Genomic DNA, 23401 nt, shown 5'->3' on the forward strand with positions numbered 1-23401 from the left:
AAAAATATATGTAATGATGATGAAAGTTCAAGTTATAAAATTATACAGTCGCGCAATATATATATATATATATATATAGTATCGCAACATATGTGACACTTTAATAGGGCAATTTAATATATTTATCACATGTATATATATTTATAATATGAATTTAAAGCACGGAGTGTTTTATACACACCTATACATATATATTATAGAGAAGAAATATCCATTCGTCACGGACGTAATTCTTGTCGGTGCCCGTGTAATATGCAAAGCGCGCGTGATATCTCGCTATATTACAACGCGATGCATCAGGCGGTTCGCATTATACCGCAGCTGTATCACTTACGTCATTTTCATCCTTTTCGCGAAGCGCGCGACACGCGAGACGGAATCTCGAGGGGAATTGCAAAATACCCCAATTACCAACTAGCACCTACCTCCGTCAGAGAGGTTCAGTAGAAAGTGCATTTTTTTAATCGCCGACGCGTTGCGTAACGGTACTCCTTCATCTCTGACACCTAATTTTCCGCCGAACCTCTAATAATGTCCGATTATCGCGGCCTCGCGGCCAATCACGGCACGTACGAGCGGTCTGCGAGGTGAGATGCTGCTTAACCACACTTCGCAGAGACCATCTGCGAATTATCGTGAAGCGGAATGCATTAATCCACCAACGGTTCTTACTCTTTTTTGCATCCAATCATTTTCTTTTTATTTATCACCGTTTAAATACAAGTTATGGGAATGAGTCGATTATTAGCTGTTTACAATTTCGGATTTTATTTCTTTATTTTATTATAAGTATGTAGCTATCAGGTAGAAAAAATGTTCAATATAAAAATCGAAAGATGTAGTTTTTCCTCGCTCTCCAGCGGTCTATTATTGATTATAGAAAAAAATCTTTCTTCTATTTTACATACTCGAACAATCCAAGCGCGCGCCATTCTTCGATTTTGTATTAAACAAAATGATATTTAAAAAAAAAATAATATAAAGTTTATTTAAACTCGATTAATATTTTTTTACAGAAATCAGTTGATTAAAGCGTTAATTTACTAATTAAATTTTAAAATAAAAATATGTTATAGAAATTATAATAGTAATATGTTGTAAATAATATGTAATATCTTATTTTCGATTAATATTTTTTGACAGAAATCAGCTGATAACTGTCAAAAATATTAATCGAGTTTATAACACATTATTTAAAACATATTATATTATTTTAATTTTTAAAACATTATTATTTAAAAAATTAAATAGTAAATTAACGCTTTAATCAGCTGATTTCTGTCAAAAAATATTAATGAAGCAAAAATTTGCTAAATAATCTTGCTTACATATTTATATTTATATTGTGTATGTTTATGAGATATTTGACACACATTATTTAAAACATATTATATTATTTTAATTTTTAAAACATTATTTAAAAAATTAAATAGTAAATTAACGCTTTAATCAGCTGATTTCTGTCAAAAAATATTAATGAAGCAAAAATTTGCTAAATAATCTTGCTTACATATTTATATTTATATTGTGTATGTTTATGAGATATTTGACACACACATATGTATATACTTACACATACATATGTATATAATTTGAATATTTTGTTTTCAGATCAATATGTGTGCCGTGTACTACAACTTCGCTACTGCACGTATCGGTGAGTGAGAAATTGTTTATTTTAATGTTTTTTTGTCTGCCATTCATATACTTTGTTCGAGATATATAGTTCTCTCTCCCGGATACAGTAAAAAATACTTTGTATTATCGATAATTAATAGCGCCATTCAGCCAATTATTTCTTGCAAAAAATCCTTTGTTTCACCGGCTTACCGATACGCCGAATCTCTTTTCCTCCCTAACTCTCGAACTCCGAAACGAGCTACGACTTCGCGAACTCGAAACTCCTTGGCGCGAGTCCGAGAGGGTGAGGGAGCCTCCATGAAGGATCCCTCCCCGATACCCATTTCGTTTCCGCCGGATGGTTTGTCTTTCCCCCCGCGACGTCGTTCCACGCTAAAAGTTATTTTTCGTCGGCCAGAAAACGTAAAGCCTTCAGCTGTAAGTAAGAGATCTCGTGGCGGTGCGGAGAGAGTTTCCAAGTTTCCTAGTTACTCGACAGTAACCTCTCTTTCTTCTCTCCCCCTTCCCTCCCTCTTGTACTTCGTACCCTCTAGCGCGTGATCTCCATTTGGCCTCGCCCGAGCCTGGTTTACCGGATGAAAAAAGGTCGGTCATTTTTTTTCTTTAAATCCCTGAGTTCGATTGATCGCGTCTTCGAACTTTGGAGGAAATCCACGCACGAACGATTATTCGCTTCGAAATCTAAAGCCGCGTATTGATCGCCGATACCTTGACTGCCTACTCTCTTTGAAACTAATTTTTTATTTTCGACAAAAGTGAAGATATACCTATAAAATTTAGATTTATAAAGCTGTACTAAAAAAAAATTCATTGAAAATTATTCTTTTTTAGGGTGAAAAAGAGAATAAAATATTGATTTCAAAGAATCATTTTCTGTGCTTATATAATAAATAATAATTTTTAAAATCCATTATCCGTAAATTTTTCTACTTGCTTAATATTTTGATAATTATACGAATGATTTAAGTCATCCTGTGTCTACTATATTCCTTTTGACAAACTTTGAATGACTCAAATTATCCAGAAACTTAAAAACTTATATTAATTGTAAGAAAATTTGGGGGAAGGGAAAAGCGTTCGCTTTTTGTGGCATAAAAGGACTTTGGTTGCAGGAGTAACATCTCTCTGGTCTGGAATAGCAATACTTTGACACAAGAACTCGTTGGACCGCAAACTTTCCGAGTTTTCTAGTTATTTCGCGTAGCTGTTTCTTTTTGTTAGCATTTTCCTCCTAATATACCGTTTGCTTCCACGATCCCATACGAGCTTCGTTGACCGAACAAAACGGCCGTCTCCATCGCTTTCACATTAAACTCGTATACGAATGGACTTTTCTTCACGAGCTGCATTTCTTTGAAACGCAATCGTATCATTAAAAATATTAAAAACTTTGTACAAAATTTAAAAAGTTTTGTTGCGATAACTATATCGATAAACTAAAGAAATCTGATACGGATTTTTAAAAACTCGCGTTACATCTTCTCTTTAGCAGGTAAAAATCCTACAATCGTACATAACACATATATATATTGTTCAATTTCTTTTTATTTTATTTTGTTTATTTTTTTAATTTAATTTTTAATTTACGCATAATTATTATATATCTTATCGTCTAGTAACATCAAGTATTTCGAAAATATTTTCACGATATAATCACGTGTATGATACGTTATTTAAATTAATTTTACTAGTTGCCAAATGCGCTTATTGCTACTTAAGTAATTATTATAATTGCATCACAAAATTTAATCAAAGAAAAAATTACGTTTATGCATAACCATATTTCAGTATTACTTCAACTAAAGTACTACGCTCTGATGAGACTATGTAACCTTAACTTTCGTTAATAATTATACTTTGACATCAGCATTATACAAAGCCGGCACAAATGTGCGAGTCATTTCTCATGTCCGCGTACTTAAATCCGCTATCGCCGGTTACCAAAAGCTCGTACGCGAGCTTAAAGCGAAGAGAAAAATAGACCGATAAAGGCTCGCGTGGTAGCAATGTCCCTCCCAAGTGGACCACTAATCCTCGCGATCATTCATCTCCGCCTCTCGCGAAAGACGCTTACGACATCGTGTAGAGGTAGAGACGACTTGCTCACAGATCGAAACCCGAATTCGGTAGTCATCAATCTACACAGTCTAGGGCGCGAACAAAGAGAGCAACAACGCGAGAGGAATGGGAAGAGTCTGTTTCGTCGGAGATTAATATCGACGCTGAGAATTAAGTGACGCGCGCGTGATTAATATAGTCAAGTCGTGCTAGATTTCGACCGGTTCATTTTAATTGCCGCTCGTCTCGGTCAATCAGGACTAATCAGGAAGCGATTCTTCCTCCGGGACCAGATATCTTTACGCGAGATATCGAATGGTTCACGTCACGTGTTAATTATCCGTAAAACTCTTAGCTAATTTTCGCAAATTATCTCACTCGATATAAATTCAATTAGAAAGATTTATCTCGCTAAATTTTTTATATATTTTATATATTTTAGAGAATCTTTCTAATACGATGCTTTGCATGCTCGCCGAGGAAGAACGTAACTTTTTATCTGCGCGCGAACATTCACGGGTTAATTCGTCGTGGGCGAGAAAAAGTCGGGTTATCCAAGGGATAGAGTGCAAAGGTGATAGCGCGACCACGAGCTACCCGCTGTGCTAATAGCTCGGATATGCGCCGACACCTTCCATCTCAGATTCACACGAGGGCGGACGAAACTTCGTCCGCGTCACGTACTCGATCGCGAAACAACCTCACGTATACGCCTTGATCCCCGCGTCGTTGTAGTGTAGAAAAACGATCGTCGGCATTCTGTTGACCGAGGTGTGCATGTACAGGGTGTCTCGACTCGTCGTAACTCGCGATCTTAATTTTGAGCCTCTTCGTGCATTAATAGCAACATCATGTCGATTTCAGATACTATTATTAAAATACTTTTTTTCGGATAATTTATTGTTTTATTATTACGTCTTCAAAAAACTCTACATTTAATTCTTAAGAAATTATATTTATATTTTTTAATAGACATACTTATATATTTAAAAAAAAGTACAAAATAGAAATATTTTTTATAGTAATAATTATAAAAAAAATATTTATTTTAAAGAGGATAAATTTAAAATAAAATAAATATAATAGAAACAGATTGACAGAATAAACTAGATATTCTTTTATATCTAGATTACTTTAAAAAGTAATTTCCAGTTTTGTGTAAAAATGTCAATTTGTAATACCGGTTCGCGTTTTCCCATTGGTTGCTGCTACGTCGAGGTCGACAATACTTTCCCGGTCATGATCGAAGTCGGCGTTCGCTTCGCACCGAATAGCGATTATCTCGCGCGACGGTCCAGATAAAGGCACCAAAAAATCCCCCAGCATCTCGGCTCATCTCCTCGAGGCGATTCCAGGCATTACGTGGATCGAGATCCAATTACGCGGATTCGCCGAGGCCGTTCGATCCACGCGAGCGACACGATCTGATTCTCGAGGTAACGGGTAGGAGGTGTTAACCCTTTATGTGTAAAGTGCAATTCCCGTAAGTATTACCGTATACATATGTACGGTGTGAAACGGGGCACATATTTTAAAAAATTCTTATTATACAATATATAAAACGAAAACGGCTATTTATGCGTAATGTGTTTAATTATTTTTAGACACACAATTTAATTTTTTAAATATATAATAATATCAGACATTCTCAATTTTTCCTTTATTTACTAATATTTAAAAAATATTTATACAAATTATTTTTTCCACATCTTAATAAGCAATCTTTTTTGTTATTTGGATTCAATGCACACATTTAAAAAAAAATGTTAATAATAGTCTTCGTAATTTTAACTTAATATTATTGACACTGAGAAATGATTCAAATCGCGATAAAAAAAAATAGTGCAATACAATCTTCTGTTTAATTGACAAAAGCTAATTAACGCTGAATCGGCATAGAGGCAAAAAACCGTCTGTATCTTTTACAGACGGCAATTCGTTTTGCGCTTCTTGTTGTGCAACGCGATCGCAGGCGGAGATAGGGAGCTTCGCGCGCGATTAGAGCTCTTAATTGATAGAAAATAATTTATTACAATCAATTCCAATCGGCAGCTCTTTTATAGCGGTTCGTTTCTTCCTTTTTCGATAGCGCGGTAGGACGAGATCGCGAGATTCTCAGGCGCATAGCGATACGATAACTCGTTCCAGACAGCTCGGCGATATTGAAATCGCCTCTAATAGCTGACTGAGAGACCGTCCGAGGCAGAGGATAAGTCCGAACTCGCTTTATGATGTATGATTATCGAGATATGCTGCAAAATTTACTCTCTCACCAGTTTCCAGATCCGAACTACTGGGATAACGACGAGGCAAATGATTGATTTATACGCGGTGAAAGGAGTGCTGAGAGAAACGCGCGTTCGTAATTTTATTGCAAACATAAAAAAGGTTTATTAATGTACGCACCGATATTTGTTGCATTGCGTTTTAGACTACTAGAGCAACTTATGGCACCTTAGATGCTATAAAATCAGGAATTCTATTACAACACTGCACCGTACGAACATTTAAATGATTGTATTACCATATTAAATGCTGATGCATATAAATATGAAAATAGTAAAATATTATTTTTACGCTATAATATATATATTTCATATTTTAGGCTATTTCATATTTTAATATAAATAATAAAGTATAGTATTATAAAAAATAGAATATCTAACGCTATTTGCTCGTATATAATTAAGAAAAATTTGTTACACGAAAAGTGTAAAAGAAATTTGTTATTTGACATGAATTCCACGATTGCGTATATGCCCAAATAAATATATTTTACGATGAGAGAAGCTTTTCTTGAGATAAGTTTCCGCGCCGGACTCACCTTTCTTATTCTTATCGCGCAACATAGAATGTTTCGAAGAAAATTACGCCAAGTTTATGATAGAATATTGCTATTTTATCGCACATAAAGTTCTCCGAGAAAAATAGTAATATAAATAAGAACAGTTTTATCTTCTCCGTGTAATAAATGACGATGTGTTAGTTTCTTAAAATGTTTTAATTCTTCAAATATGGAGAGCGCAGTTATATAATTCTAACAATAATCTTTATCTTCCTTCTTTAATTAATTTCTTTCAGCCAAAGAGAATATTATTAATAACAAAAAATTCGGTAACATTTTTTTTACATTTCTTCGCTACTTTTATTTAGATTAAACGTAAGAAATAAAATAAAATAAAAAAAAAAAGAAAAATTTAAGAGAACTTTCGGATGTTACTGTCGCAACGGATTTGGAGATCCATATTCTCATCTCTATTTAACGCCACGTTTCCTGCTAAATGCGCTGAGATCCCGGTTCCGTATTTTATTTGTCTAAAACACGAATCTCGCGTTCGGCGCCAAAGCAAAACGAGAATCAACGTACAGCGCTTAAATACGAGCTGTAGACTTGAAAATCCGCCAACGCGGTGCAGAGCTATAGGTACTCGTAGCTTAATTCTTCGACAAGTCGATCCAGCATCATCCGCGCGAAGACGTAAAGTCAAAAGTTTTCCGATTAGCTGCGGAGTGTATATGCGTTGTTTCCGCGGCAGGTCGAGAATCAATTGCGCATTCGAGAGATAACACGGACATCACGTGTATCTCGATAGAAAGTATCGGAAATTGCCACGTGTGTGCCAGCCGAGCCGCGACGAAAACAACAGACCGGGACCGATAATCGGGGACGTCGTCCATTTAGATAAGAGGCGAGGCTGCGCCTAAAAAGAGCTGCGCCTCCAAAGAGAGAGCTGCGTCCCTCGTAAGGGCCTCGTTGTCGAATTCGTTTACTCCCACGTGGGGAGAGAGTCGACGAATGTTTACGAGCCGCGGTGATTTCTAAAGATTAGACCGGTATCACTTATTATCTATCACGTCGGTACAATGCATGTGTACGTTTGTGTATACGCAATCCGCAATGTATGCAATCCAAAGCTGCGGGAAACCGTGTGAGATTGCGTCGAGATCGCGAGCGAGGGATATATTTCACGAGATGAAAAACGAGAAGGGTTCGAAACGGATGGTCCGTAAATTTGGGAAAGCTCGAAGATCCTTTCTCGCTGAAGGTGCTTGAACGCGTATGGTGTCAAGTTTATACCCGAATTTAGGTATAGAAAAGCAGCTGTGATTTATTACGGTTAGACGGAAAAAAGTTGTAAAAGTCAAAAGTAGCATTCGGAAAACCAAATTCATCTTTAAATCATTTCATAATTGAAATGTTAGTCAGAGCAATCAACTAATTTGTAATCAACTAACAACATAATTTTGCATAGAAACTATAATCATGATACAAAATAAAAATAAAGCTTTCAACAAGAAAACTTTTGATGTAAAATTAGTTATTAATATATTTTATATAATGTCCAATAATACCAAGTAATTTTCACTTTTTTGATGTAATGCCTACTTTTTTAAATCAATGCCTCCAAAATCAAGACAATGCCTAATAATGCCTCAGCAATTTTCCCCTTTTAGATTCGATAATTTTGTTCGTAATGGATTGTGTCTTAATTATAATACCTATAATTGTAAAATAATTGTAAAATACGTAAATGAAAAAAGCAATGAAATAGCTGGCTAATAAACATATTCGAGAACGTAGGGCGTAATTGCAATCGCCAACGATACCGGCGCAACAGTCATTGATCCCGGTTGATTCGGAGGTTACGAGCCATTTAGGGGCGCTATCTCGTAGGTAGATCTCGGTCGCCGAGAATAATCAACGGCTGAGAGACGGACAAGGGTGCGTCTATAATAATCGTCCCCGGCGTATGCAATTCCGCGACGCGTTTCCGCGACTGAATCGCCCTCGTTGCACGGAGATACCCGATAATAACGTGGCAACGCTCCGTCCGGTCCGGAGCTCTAATTCCTCGACTCCATTACGGGCCACCTGGCCCGGCAGTTAATTTCGACGCCGCAATCTTTGCGGAACGGGACACCGGGTACGTGAAGGAGGAAGACGAGAGGGAGCGGCGCGAGTTTATTCGCCGAGATTGTCCGAGATTGCAGCCGGAGGAACAGTCGCGGATGGTAGATGATGACGGAGACAGAGAGAGATAAATGGAGAAACAGAGAGAGAAAGAGAGAGAGCAAAGCACAAAAAGGGCAGACGACGAAGGAAATGATATTTCCGAAAAGAGAAGAGGCGAGAGCGAGAAAATTGAATGAGAGAATCTCGACAAACAATACGGCGGAACGCCGGAGGATTCACGGAGTATCTCGCGTTTTTACGGCGAGAAGAGGATGTTGCGCTGCCCCGCTCATCTTCGCAGCCTCCACGTTGGAGAGAGATTTGATCGGACGCGATGGAAAATATGATAGCGCGCGCAAATCCCGTCGAGCTCTTCCTCTAACATCCGAGTCTTCCGAGACGGTGTTTCTGGCTTCGAGATGAATTTGTATTTCGCACAACGAAGCTCCGAGATTGGAGTGTCAAGGAGGAAAATGAAACAGCGGTGCGAAACGCGCACGCGGTCGTGTTATGTACACTCGTATGTATTTATAGGCGTCTTTAATTTAATGCGTTGGCAGGGACATCAATGCGAGTGGACAGTCATAATAAATAGCTCCTCGTGCGCCGTCGGTTGTCCCCAGAATTGCTGTTCTAATCTATTCATTCTCGGATAATTAATTTGTCGCTAGCCTGTCGTCTGCTTAATTCCGCGAGACATAAAACGGCGCAACAATTTAGATCGCTCGTTCGATATTCGTATTATAGTCTGATTTTTTAATTGTAATAAAAATTAAAAACAGTGTATCACATACTTTTTTTTACAATCAACGTAATGTCTAATATTTTTACATGAATCTCAAATAGACCGTCTTTCTCGTAATATTAAAAAAAAAATAAAAAAATATATATATATATAATATTTTACGTTACGCGGTTGATAAAGCTGTCATTTCTTTATTGCGTCGAACAAAAATTTAATTTACAATAAATGACAAAGAGTCAGGACTCCGCGAGGAATACGAAGAGCTAGAGAAGGAACCGATGAACGTGAAAGGTGGTAAAGGCACCTAAGAGGAGAGCGACAAGACGAGTTTCTGCCGGGCGGATTTCTAAAAGGCGATGCCAACAGCGGGGCCATTTAAGGGTATCCTGGCCAAAGGCGCCGACCTCGTCGATCCTGGCGACTGGTTTCGCGAACGCGTTCATCGCGAACGTTTTTCTCGTTTTTTCGACCGCGCGAAATCGTAACGGAAGCTGACCGTCTCTCTTGCAAAAGATGGTACGCATGAATACATTTGATACAGGATTCTCTCGAATTCTCCACTCGGGAATTCTCGTACTCGAGAACGCTGTGCTTTTCGGAGATATCGACTTGGTTACTTAAATTGTTACAGAAATGTTGTAAAATTTTTTTATTCTTCTTAAAAAGAGAATTTTGCATATTTTGAGGATTAATTTAATAAGCCAACATTCTAGAGCTGTAAGAAAAAATTGCAGTTACATTATATAAAAATCTTTAAGATACAATTTTGAATATGAACAAAATTTAGACAATTGAATTCCTAAATATATATGATCATGATTATAAATTATAATTACACTTTATAAGTAATGTCATAAATATTTTGTAAGTTTATTACATGCTATAATCAAAAACTCGATAAATATAATTTATTTATATTTCTGATTTTGCCCTGCAACAACCTGAGTCAAATAGAATGTAATCTGAATCGTAACAGAGAAAGAGAAGGCGAGAGAAAAAAAAGAGAGAGAGAAAGTAAATTGACTATTTTACATCCGTTTTACTCTTGAGAAACACGCATACTAATACTAATTAAAAGAAAATAAAGAACCCTCTTACAAAAGTGCACGGTCATAAATCTCTTTCCAGGAGCGCGCGCAACTATCCCATTATACAAGTTTGTAAAGCTCATATGAGGGAGTAACTCCCGAGGCTGTAATAATTCATTTTATGATTTCATGAAGTCGTCCGCGCGTTCGTCCATGGCACCATCCCGTTTTGTACGAACGGACAATAGAGACGGTGCACGCGTACGGAGTTTGGTACAAGCAAGTGAAAAGAATAAATTTTCCCTAACAACAGCTCGCGCGAAGTTCTTTTTAACGAGATCACACTTTACTTCCCACTACGACTGCTCTTTCGTCTGCCAAGGATCCCTGATATGTCGCGTTCCCTGCGAGCGAATAAAAAAAGAGATTTTCCCGACTTTCGAGCCGAAAAACTAATTGCAATTTGTTATTCTCGGTGATTTCGCATAGTAAAATTAACTTAGAAACAGATTCTCGTGTGAAGAGTTCTTATTTGATTATCGTTGATTTGTGTAAGAATAAAATTAGAGACATCTCTGAGCGATATATAGGCTGGTTTTGTTTTATCTGCGTGCCACCACCAATGATTGCTAAAAGTTCTGTCGAGCGAAAGGGTTGAGGCGCGCAAAAATAAAGGAAAGGAGAGATTCTCTCTCCGTGATAAAGAGCGAGAGAATATAAATCGAGCCGAATGAGCGAGCGTGCGCGGTCGCGAACAAACGCGAGTATGCGGTCGCGGTTTATTTCGGGACGACCGAAGAGACTCCCTTATTCTCTCTCTTTCTCTCTCTCTCTCTCTCTCTCTCTCTCTCTTGCTTTCGCTCTTTCTCTCTTTATTGACCGCAGAAAGGCTCGTTATTGTTGTTGTTGTTGTTGCTATTGATGTTGGTAAAGACCTGACATCGCGGCTACGAAACGAAACGGCGGTGGCTTGCATTATAAATTCTAAGATTAAATCGCTTTCTGCCAACTAGAGATTTTTCGCAATAAATAAAATAAAGAGTATTGCAAAATAAATATTATTTCCTGTCAGCAGATGCAATGATCTATTGTAAGATTTGATTTTTCATCATTAAGAATGCATCAAGATCCATGCTTTGGTCTCTACAAGTTTAAGTTTATCCCCTCATATTTTCTCCTTTTTATCTACTAAGTGCAGAGAAAGCAGAACTTGAAATCTTGAGATAAAAAGGTAATTTTTAAAAAATCAATATTCTCAACATTTCATGTATCTATAGACCTAGACGATTGTCTATCATAATTTGCATTTATTTACATATGATAATTTTACTTATAATTTTGTCTTTATACTTTATAACTTTCAATTCTTTATATTCAACTCATCTCTTGTAGCTTAGTCAATTTAATATTGCAAATCATTAAAAATATATTTAATTATTAAGTCAATTTTTAAATATATATAGTTTGCGATAAAATAATAAATCGATGCAAATAAACTGTACTATCAATCTCTATTCTCATGCATATTATATGATGCATTTTCAACAATTAATCAAACTACGAAATCTCGTTACACACGTATATAAAAAAAAAATTGCATTCTTTTTCTCACGCATAAATATTTCAATTTATTTAGAAACCAACCGTACAGTTTCACCATATATTTTCCACGAGATAAAGATATATTATCTCTTATTCATCGTCGCATGCTTTGAAATCGTCGGGATGCAGAACGCGCGCGAATGCATCTCGAAAGCGGGGACCGCGAATATATCCGAACCGAGAATACCCGGAGATCGCGGAAGCACCTGCGCCGACGAAGAAAATGCGTCCACCGAGTACGACGGACGGGAGGCTGCGTGGCGAGATGAGAGGCGGACAGCGCGGCGTCGGAGACGAGTCGCTCTTCACGGCAGACCGCGTGGCAGCTCTCGGATTTATATTTATATATATCCTCGCGCCTAGGTATTCGACGTACTCGCGCTCTCGCTGAGCGAGTTACTGCTGCTCTCTCTCTGCTGCTGAGATCTCGGGTATGAGCTTACAATCGATCTCGCGGAGAGAAGTGACACGCAATGCATTGATTTTTTTTTTTGTTTTTTTCGTTTGCCACGAGCTCCGAAATGCGTTCTTGGGAAGGGATGTATAATGAAAGATTAAATGGTACTGCGTGAAATTGAATAAGAAAGGAGATTTAGAACTTTGTTATTCGAATATTTAACGATCAGCTGATAAGATGTCAGATGTCGGATGTCTTGAATTATAATGTTAAGATTTTTGTAAGAATTTTTCTTCCAAGAGAAAGCGCTTTACTTTGATAAGGAGGATTTAAGAAATGTGGTCTTTTTTAATTCCTCTTAACTTTCTTAACGTCGTAGCTCGAGATGTCTGATCACTTTAAGAATATTTTGTGTAAATCCAATATATATATTATATATGTATATAAAAAGAAACTCGTATATCTTAACGCACAATTAACTCTCTTAACACTCTAATATTGCGCAAACTTATAATTAAATTTGAAGCGGATCTTAAGACGCTAAATTACTACTTTACGCCTCTGTGAAAAGCCCGTTCATTATATAGCCGCATTCGTTTTCTGGTAAAAATTCAACGAGGTAAACTGACACACGATCCCACGGACACACAAATTGGTGCTCCAATTTCAGACTGATACTTGGGCGTATACGCACATGGCGCGTATTTCGCATGTACATTCTCGAAATTCACGACGGGGAGGTTCCGTAATAGCGGAACAACAGTTACGCAACAACAATGTACAAGACATGCGGTGATTCGGAATGCCAGGCGTTCACGCGATCGAGAACAGATAGACCGTGTGGCAGCTCGTGAATTTATTATACGTGCGCGTGCGTATACACAATGGGCACGCGTATATATATGCTCTTCAAGTTCCCCATCGATCGTTTAATTAAGGAAAGAAAAATATTTCCGACGAAAAAGAGAACGACCCAATCTTGTCCGACGAGACATCTCATCTTGTTTTAATAAACATTATAATGTTACTCTCGACGTCGTGTTTTGAAATTAATGAACATCGGGGTGCGCGAGAGAAAACTCGTTTACGAGTGCAAAAGAGAGTTAGATCAACTGTGCTAAATGAGAGATCTGAAATTCTGTGATTGTTACACATAAAATATATAAAAGATAAAAATTTTTCAAGCTTTTAGACAAAATGAGATATATCTAAAACTCTGTCATTGTGTTACGTACAAAATATATAAAAGATAAAAATTTTTCAAGCTTTTAGACAAAATGAGATATATCTGAAACTCTATGATTGTGTTACATACAAAATATATAAAAAATAAAATTTTTTCAAGCTTTTAGACAATTCTTGGCACTCGAAAAATATCTTTAAAAAATAGCGCGACCTGAATAATATATATCGCAGATTTACGTCAGGGTAGCGCGAAAAATGCGATGCATTGTGCTCGAGTCTTTCGGAACCGCAATTATGCGTGTGCTCGATCTCGCTTATAACACGCGGCTAATTTACGATACCGTTAGATACGTTAGAGGCTCGGATGATCAGGCAATTCTGGAGCATAATGACGGAGTCTGTGCGCTCTAACGCGAATACGGTTCGTTATGTCGACCCTTGTTCTCGTGGATTTGATTTATGCGTGTATTTTCTATTTTTGTCGGCTTCTCGAACTAAACTGCAACCATTATCCTAATTTATCCGAGTTTTCGTCCGTCGTTTGTATGACTTGCAATCTCTAGAGATTTCTCTCGCGCGTGAAATCTTCGTAAGTTATTAGAGTTTGGGGAATCATCGAAATTTCATGAATATACACGCGATAAAAGTCGAATTACTATTTAACGTCTCTTAACTTTGTCTTAATAATATATGAAATTTTAAGAAATAGCATTTATGTCATTTTAAATTAAACAATTAAAATTTTTATTCTTTATAGATAAATACATAATCTTATTTATCGTGAGAAGATGAAGAAATATTGTATTAATTATTTCTGTTGTTTTATAAGTAGCGAATCGTCAGGAAATCTCTCACAGTATTGCTTGCCATATATTTATGATATTTCTTTCTCCCCAGATTTCGCGCGATACATCAAATATTTGTGCAACACTTTAGCCAAAGTGCGACCGTATCTCACGTTTGCATAAAAGCGATAAAAGAAACGCGCAAGTGGCACAACCCTCTGTAAACCTCACGGTCGTATATTCATGCGGGTAACGTTTTTCCATTTTTCGTACGGTGCCAAAAAGTAAAGCAGAGTTTATTGAAGTTTGCCTCTACCTACGGCGGAGAAACGGGTCTTATTTATCACCACTCTAATAGTCAACGCCAAGCGTCCCCTCGAGACGGCCTCCATCGCGGAGACTTTTACGATACCCATCGTGGCTTTAATGACCGCATAATCCAATATCGCGATGCAACTTTTATAGATCAGACGCATTAAGATTGCGCAAGAGTTCTCCGAAGAAAAAACAATTTAAAAATATAATAATACGAAAACATCGTAATTAAAGCTTCTCTCGTTTAAAAAAAAATGTAAATGATTGTGTCTGATATCCCTCCGCTTAGATTTTTGTAGTCTCTTTTTTCTAAAAAAATGCATCAAGAAATCCAATTTTTACTCGCCTCTATTTGTGAGATGATCGCGGCGTAATTTTTATCCGAGATTTGAAAGGAAAATCGATATACGTGCATTGGACACACATTATGTTTCCACCGAAGAGAAAACACGATTTATAAATCTCGACCATATTTCGCGTACGTGCAACGCGTTTAAGTAAATATGAGGACACCAAGTATGGTTGTCGCCTTCGATCGCAACTTGGCGCAACTGGTGACCTCGTGCTTTACGTTTCCAACAGCTAAAAAGCGCGAAGTAGAGATGTGACATAAGTTAAATATTTAAACATTGTTTCAATCCTACCGAACAGAAAAGTAAATAATGTGGAAAAAGCTGGATAAATAAATCTTCATTAATATATAGAATCGATTATTCTCGAATTGAATTACTCTTGAAAAAAAGTAAATTTATTATATGTAAAATATATTATATGTAAAATTTTTTTATATCTCTATATTAAATATTTGAACAAGATTTTAAATTAAAATTCTATTGTCCATATTTTTTCTCTCTCTCTTGTAGAAATTATTATAAAATAGATAGAAATTTGATCAATTTTAAACCCGATTCCTAATTTGTGTGAAATGTATATTAGAATTTGTAATTGTATAAAAAATAAAATCCCATCAATTCTTTTTAATTTCTCGCAGAAAGATTAACGCTTATTAACGTGACCGGATCTAATTATAAACTTGCAAAGTAGCTGTGTAACTTTTTGATCCTATACAAGTTATAATATGCATGCGGTAATAAAATGCTTCGCACGGATATTCCTTGACACATTGCAAGCAGTTGCCACCGACGTTACTCGAGAGTTTTCCACGCCCATAATAACCCGATAAATTACTTTGGTAACATTAGTGCGGCATCTATATTTTCGGCAATTATCCGTGCATCCGCGAGGCCGGTATGCGCTTCCACAGAAGCGACCAGACTTCCTTCCTTCGTTTTCTCTTGGCTGTCGCCGTTGGCGCACGCACACGCGCGTGAATGTCTGTCCGGGTGTATAAACGATCGCTGGGCGACCACGGGACAGAGTGGAGTCGGTCAGAATTCCTTCGAGAATCTCGCAGACACGTTGTCTGCGGTGACCAATACACTTGGCGATATCCCGTATTAAAGTAGTTCATTATACAATCCGATAGTTCAATTTTCTCTCTCTCCTCCCTTTTTTTCTTTTTAAAAATAGAATTTAAATAGTATCGTAAAAAAATTAAAAAAGCAATCAGACTACGGTATCAATACAGAGTTTATAAATTTATAAAATTGAAAAAAATAAATGTTTCAAATAAAGATTTTTGTTTTTATCTAAATAATTAAGAATTATTTCGATAAAGAAAAAGAAGAGCTTTTGTCACAAAAAATTTTTAAGATATTAAATAATCGGCATTTTATTCAAATTTCATATCATAATTTCTGAAAATTTTTCACGTTTTTCAAAAATTCGTTCGACAAATATTTCGAGATATTATTTATAAAATCAAAACTTTTCCTATCGAGCTGGCTGCATCTTATTACACATGAGAGAATTCATTCATTTCGCGGTCCTCGCGGAGGACTTCCATTCATGCAGGGCACGTCGTCTTCGCACCACGGGGGGAAGAATAATCGACGAGAGGGGGGCAGAGGAAAGAGTAGCCAACCGGCTGAAGAGGAGAAACACGTCGGCTATTCGCGGCACCGAAACAAGACTCGGCCGTCCTCGAGAATATGATGCTCCTCGGCGAGAAAAAGAGGCGTCGAAGAGCGAAAACAATCTATCATGTCGAGTTCGGCGCAACACCGAGCCAAGTCTCGAGACGAGTCTCGGTAACGCTTCAACACGACCGCCACGAAAGACTTTCAGAAATCGAGGATTAAAATGTAGAGATGAATTGCTTAATGGAGCCTATAGTACATGGGAGGAGTTGCCTCCTCCCAAAAATTCTGCCAAAAAATATTTTTCACCCGCCTTATAGTAGAATAATTTATCTTTCCGTATGCAAGAATGATAGCGTGTTTGTAATCTTTAAACAAGCATGGATTTAGACACAGAGAGAATTTTCTTTTAGAATTTACCCTGAAAATCATGGTAATCGTGGGACAATATGGTATGAAAAGAATTTTATGAGAATTTCTCTGATTTATCACAATAAAAATAATATCTATCACAATAAAATATAAAATGTTTGATTAATTTTACTAAACTGCATAGTAAAATTAATCAAACATATTTTATATTTTATTATAATAGATATTATTATTTTTATTGTGATAAATATTAATCATAGAAATTCTTTCCATACCATATTGTCCCACGATTACCATGATTTTCAGAGTAAATTCTAAGAGAAAATTCTCTCTATGTATCTTTCATTATCAAGATTCGCACACCTTCAAGATGACATTACATACAGTATACAGAAATAAAATTAAGAATGAACAGAGCTGTAAAAACAGAACTGCAAGTAATTCTGATAAATAGTAAGATAATATCAAATTTTATAAATATAAGTCTCTATAAAAAATATTTGACTTATGTTATAGTTCCTTTAATTTGAAATTCTTTTTCTCCTATGTCGCGGTATTTCTCTTGTCACACAAGAGCAATCGTTCACTAATATAAAAAAAAGAATACAAAAAAGAATACCAAAAAAGTAACTATTAAACAATTTAAATTTACTCACCTCACGGTTGCTCCTTTGTTGCCCGATGCCTCCCCGGGCCTCCTTCTCGTACAAGTTTCGAAACACTTGCACTCGCGTTATTTTTTTTCGTTCGCAACGTGCGGCGACGCCCGCGTGTTTCGGTAAAACGCGAGACTCGCGAGAGCTTATTCGCGCGCGAATAAAACCGAAGCTCCATTTTCGCGTCGCCGCTTTTTCCAAGACCCACTTTTCGCAGGGGCTTATCGAACGAAGATGATCAAGAGAGCGACTTGGCCGCGACGCACTCAAGTCGCCGAAAGACGCAAGCGAGACCAATATTGAGCGAGATTCACGACCGACGAGATCAATCTCGCGCGTGCGACGCGATCGAATTTATACGATAATTAACCACCAAAGACGCTAATTAATACACTCGTCCTTTTGCGGACCGGCAAGAAGCGCGCGACCATTCATCACGAACAACCGAAGAAGAGCACTGGAGGTGGAGCTAGACTGGCACTGCCAGGTTCGGAACGCGCAACGATACGTCGCGCCGAGTCGTAGTGGTGGGGCATTGTAGGGATCGCGACGTGGGAGCTCGGCGAATCACGTCGCGACTACATACCCGCATCACTACGACCTGGTGGGGGTATGTAGTCGCGACGTGATTCGCTGAACCTCGCACGTACGTTGCGTCGCGATCCCTACAATGCCCCACCACTTCGACCTGGTGGGAGTATGTAGTCGCGACGTGATTCGCTGAACCTCGCACGTACGTTGCGTCGCGATCCCTACAATGCCCCACCACTACGACTCGGCGCGACGTATCGTTGCGCGTTCCGAACCTGGCAGTGCCAGTCTAGCTCCACCTCCAGTGCTCTTCTTCGGTTGTTCGTGATCAACGGTCGCGCCGGCCTTCTTGCCGGTCCGCGAAAGGACGAGTGTATTAATTAACGTATAAATCCGATCGCGTCGCACGCGCGAGATTGATCTCGCTCAATATTCGTCTCGCTTGCGTCCTTCGGCGACTTCAGTGCGTCGCGGCCAAGTCGCTCTCTTGATCATCTTCGTTCGATAAGCCCCTGCGAAAAGTGGGTCTTGGAACAAGCGGCGACGCGAAAATGGAGCTTCGATTTTATTCGCGCGCGAATAACCTCTCGCGAGTCTCGCGTTTTACCGAAACACGCGGGCGTCGCCGACGTTGCGAACGAAAAAAAATAACGCGAGTGCAACTGTTTCGAAACTTCTACGAGAAGGACGCCCGGGGAGGCATCGGGCAACAAAGGAGCAACCGTGAGGTGAGTAAATTTAAATTGTTTAATAGTTACATAGTTCCTGATTATTTTTTGAAAGAGTTTTGCAATTTTTATAGAGATAAAAAAACATACTTTCAATATCAAAGATACGTTTTTTTATCTAAAAATTGCAGAACTCTTTCAAAAAATAATCAGGAACTATATAACTATTTAGAAGAACCTTAAAACTCTACTCAAAACTATTGGAACTCGATGTGTAAAAAAATGTGAAGTTGGCACCCCTATTTTTTGAAACTGATTTTCGTTATCGTAATGACCGGAACTATTTCTAAAAATGATCAAGAACTCTTCCTATGGTTCTAAATAACTCAGAACTCATCTTAACAGAACTATGATAGCATAACATAGGGGTGCCAACTTCACACACCCCGCGGAAAGTATACTTCGGTTAATGATTATTTACGATTTCGCAAACGATGCCTTCGATCATCGCGTTTGTGACAACACCGGTGCAGCTGCGTGGGCCGCGATTTTTCGTACAAATCCCGACTCGCAGCCGCGGGGATGCTTTTTGTAGCCAGTGTCGACGCTGACAACGGAGTTCTTGAGCCGCCGCGCAAGAAGTTTCCAATTTAAAATGTAAATTGCGCCGGATATATTTGCTGTATCGCGCGACGCGCGCTGCGAAATGGCCGCGAAATTAAAACGTAATTTAATTCCCTCCATCTGCAGTCATTCCTCTTCTCCCCCAGCCCTCTGCCTATAACCTGTGTCCCGCTTACTCCTCCTATCTCGTTCTCTCTCTCCTCTCTCTCTCTCTCTTTCATCTCGCTCGCGGGCTCTTTACATTTTTACATTCTCGACCTCACTTCGCTCTCGAGGAGAGCATCTTCTTCTCCTCCCCGTCCCTTCCGGTATAAGTGGATTTCGCGACGTGGATTATCGTTTCCGCAGCGCGAAAGAACGACCTCTTCGTCTATTACTCGAGAGATCGTCTGCTTTTCGAGCTTCTACCTCTCGAGAAACGCCGAGGAATTCGGACGGGCGTAAAAATGTCGTTCGCAAGCTTTGCTTGTTTGAAAGATCGTTTTGATAGCGTTAAAAGAGAAAAAGGGAGTATTACGTGAACGGCATATTTGATTGGTTAATTCTCTTTGACTCTTTGACTCTAGCGATTCCGGACGGAAAAGAACGGTCTCGAAAAGAACGGTCTCATTGTCAGATAAAAAAATACAGAAACGTATAACAATATTTAACTGGTGCGTATATCTCTTCTCCCTTAAAAAAAAAAACTTTACATTATACAAAACATCATTTTCAACCCTGTGAATCGCGACGTGACGGAGCAACTGACGCGGATACATCAAGAAGATTCACGATGCAATTAGTAGCAAAATGCACAAAGGCGGAAACGCCTGCAGGCGACCTGTTTTGTATAATCTCGCGTTATCCACTTTACCTCCTGGACCAAACCTCCCCGTCCCTCCTTCTCGTTCTCTTTTTCGAGAGTCCGCATGAAGGAGCCGCAGAAGGGGAGCGTTCCCTTCATCCTCTTGTCTTTTTTCGCTTCGAGCCCCGCGCCCATCCGTGCACCGGATCCCATCGGCCGCAACCTGCACTCGCCGACGGCCATCACCATAGCGACCGCTTAATTGAAGAAGGAGGATCCCCGTAATAAAATCGTCGAGTGCCCCCGCGTCGCGGCGCGGAACAAATTCGCATAACTTCTCGCGAGGAAGAGCGCGACGCGAATGTCAGCGCGTGCCTCTCATCCACGGGTTCCTCGTTTCTCTCCTCATCCAATTCTCGTGCGGAGCGAAGCGAGAGAATTTTTTCGCGTCTCATCCTTGACGTGATCGCGATGACAGGATCGGGACCGGGATCGATCCATGAAATTGCGTTTTACGCCTAATACCGGAGACTGAAGATCGAATAAAATCGAGAATAAAAAATTATTTATTTCGTCGACGGGTGTATTTTTTGTAGTTCAGGCACATAAATATAAATAAAAAAATTAGTATTATTCATTGTTAAAAATATATGTAAAATATGCACATACTGATATTGAATAAAAGAAGAAAAAAATGTGTCTCATTCTCGTCGCTTAAATCTGACGCAAAGGTCCACGAAACATTGCGTCTCACACTCACTTATTTCATAATTTATTTCACTTATATCGTTCTTGTATTTAAAGCGTTATATCCCGCTATAAGCATCGTCATATCCTCTAATTTGCGAGCGAATAAGAGGCGCAAGAAACGCCATAAATCCGCCGTAATCGTCCTTTATACGTGGACCTCGCGCCACATTCCGCAGAAATATCCGTCCGTATCGCTTCCCGGACGCGAATAAACGCACCACCACCCCGTCCTAAACGCACGGTAAAATCCCGCATACACGCGTACAATACGCCATAAGAGGAGGGGCACCTGACATCGCAAAAACCGCCGTAAAATCGCCATCGAGGTCGGGCTTAATGTCGCGGGGGTTCGCGAGGGAGAAATAGGAAGAGGGATAAGAGAGAAGGAAGGAAAGAAAGAGAGAAAACCAGGGCCCCAACTCCAGCACCCGTGCGTGTAACTGCGCACGAGTCGTATAAACATGCCCCCGAGAACATAATTCATTGCGGTAAACGGGCGCCGCGACACGCCGCGTCAAATTAACGCCGCGCCTCGAGAGAGAGAGAAGAGAGGAGAGGGTCTTAACGGAGAGAGAAACCGGCCGGTATGCGTACACACCTAACCCACTTCGCCGTTCCCTCATCTGTATTAAGTTAACGTCATGCCAGCATCACGAGCACGTATACGAGGAAAGTTACTGAAAGCTATTCTTAGCAAAATTTTGCGCTACACATGCGTGCTAATTAGTTTTGCTTGACTTCTACTACTTAAGTTTCGGAGAATCGAGAGTATCGAACTTTTGAGATATACCGTATCTGTTATGTATATGAGCGGTCGTAATGGAAGAACGATCGATATATCAGAGAGAGTATCGTCGACATACGTCGGTTAGCCTGTGGATAAAGCTTTTAAATCCCCACGAAAGAAGCTCGTTATTCCGATTCTTCCACGCATAAATTAATTAACTGACCAACCTTTTCTACTCCGATCCCTAATTTAAAGTTTTCCAATTATTATATAGCCGACAAGTCTGTTCGCGTTTATAATATGATTGCCTATTCGCATTCTTTGTTCTACAACAAAAATTAAAATGATCTTCGATAAATGTAATATATTTTTTATAATTTACATATATTACGCGAACAGAAAAACTGCATTTTTCTTCTAATATAGAACATAGAAATTTAAGGGGAGAATAACACATTTATATATAAAGAGAGAGAGAGAGAGAGAGAGAGAGAGAGAGAGGGATTTTCTCTTCTCTCTTTTATGTTATTAAATTACATGAGTAGCATAAAAAATTAGATTATCATTAAATTTCGCTTTATCGAATTCTTAGATAATTACATAATACCTGTCTCGCATAATCAATGTTCCATAAATTTCTGCGAGAGAATTGTATGTACGAGAATTATATAACGAGAATTATTTATAATATAGAATTTATATCACAGCAGAAGCGACTATATAGACGAGTGTCAATCTTTTTCATAAGCTCGCGTGCGCAGCTAAAGCTATCGTTCTTTCCGTCGTGTATTTGTTCTACGCAGGGTTGTCGATGGAAACGATCGATGTAATGAAGTGCCGAGTGTTACGTTGGACATAGAGAAACGCACGCGCGGCTGTAAAAGTATATTTTATTAAAGCTCTTCGCAGCCGTTATAAAAGTGCTGCAATCGCGGGAGAATTGTATTTTATAATTCCAACAGAATCGTGAGCGCGAAGCATGCAACCCCGTTTCTTTCGTCAGGGATCTAAATGGAAATTAATCAGACCTTTCTCGACGCTTTATAGCCACGGCTAATAATAAACGATCATCGAATCGAGAAGCTTCTTAACCGGAACATTATTGTTGTGTAATCGCCTCCGCGATCAGCGGCCTCACTTTCAATTATCCTCGTGCCATCGCCAATTACACCCACTCGTGAAATTACTCTCTTAAGATTTCTTATCGGCGAACGTATTATAAAGAATCGTTAAGCGCGCGACATTATTGTAATTTTCTTCCTAATTTTACGTTTATGCAATCTTCTTCTTCTTGTGAAAAATTTGCATATCCCTTTATTTCTCTCCAATTTCTTTAAATTATTTTCATTAAAAAATTTAAGAAATGTATCAAAAAATTATAAAAATTGTTTTCTTTATTGTAAAAATTTCAAACATTTTAATGTTTAACCCAGATGATTGGGTTATCAATGAGAATATATGAAGCGACGAAACGGTTCGCCAAATATGTACCGTTTTGCGCAATTTTGCTCGAACAGAAATTACCTGGCTGGCGCGGCTGTGGGTATTAATTAATAGGTAGCGTCGTGCTCTTTTTTTTCCGTGATATAACGAAACGAGT

The 23401-nt window shown here is 38.5% G+C and overlaps 1 protein-coding gene and 1 long non-coding RNA gene across 2 annotated transcripts in view; one reads left to right on the forward strand and one right to left on the reverse strand.

The window, feature by feature from the left end:
- LOC145941354 (netrin-1) overlaps positions 1 to 23401 on the reverse strand; it is a 183286-nt gene that overhangs the window by 151828 nt on the left and 8057 nt on the right. The gene's annotated exons all lie outside the window — the stretch shown is intronic.
- The window catches only part of LOC145941355 (uncharacterized), a 177861-nt gene that overhangs the window by 144329 nt on the left and 10131 nt on the right, over positions 1 to 23401 (forward strand). The window contains exon 5 of the long non-coding RNA XR_014426169.1: positions 1612 to 1657. This is a non-coding gene — a long non-coding RNA (uncharacterized LOC145941355). The remainder of the gene's footprint in view (positions 1 to 1611; positions 1658 to 23401) is intronic.

This window comes from Prenolepis imparis, unplaced genomic scaffold (assembly GCF_030444845.1).
Source record: "Prenolepis imparis isolate NDT839.2.m4 unplaced genomic scaffold, iyPreImpa1.0 SCAF_10, whole genome shotgun sequence".
Lineage (NCBI taxonomy): Eukaryota > Metazoa > Arthropoda > Insecta > Hymenoptera > Formicidae > Prenolepis > Prenolepis imparis.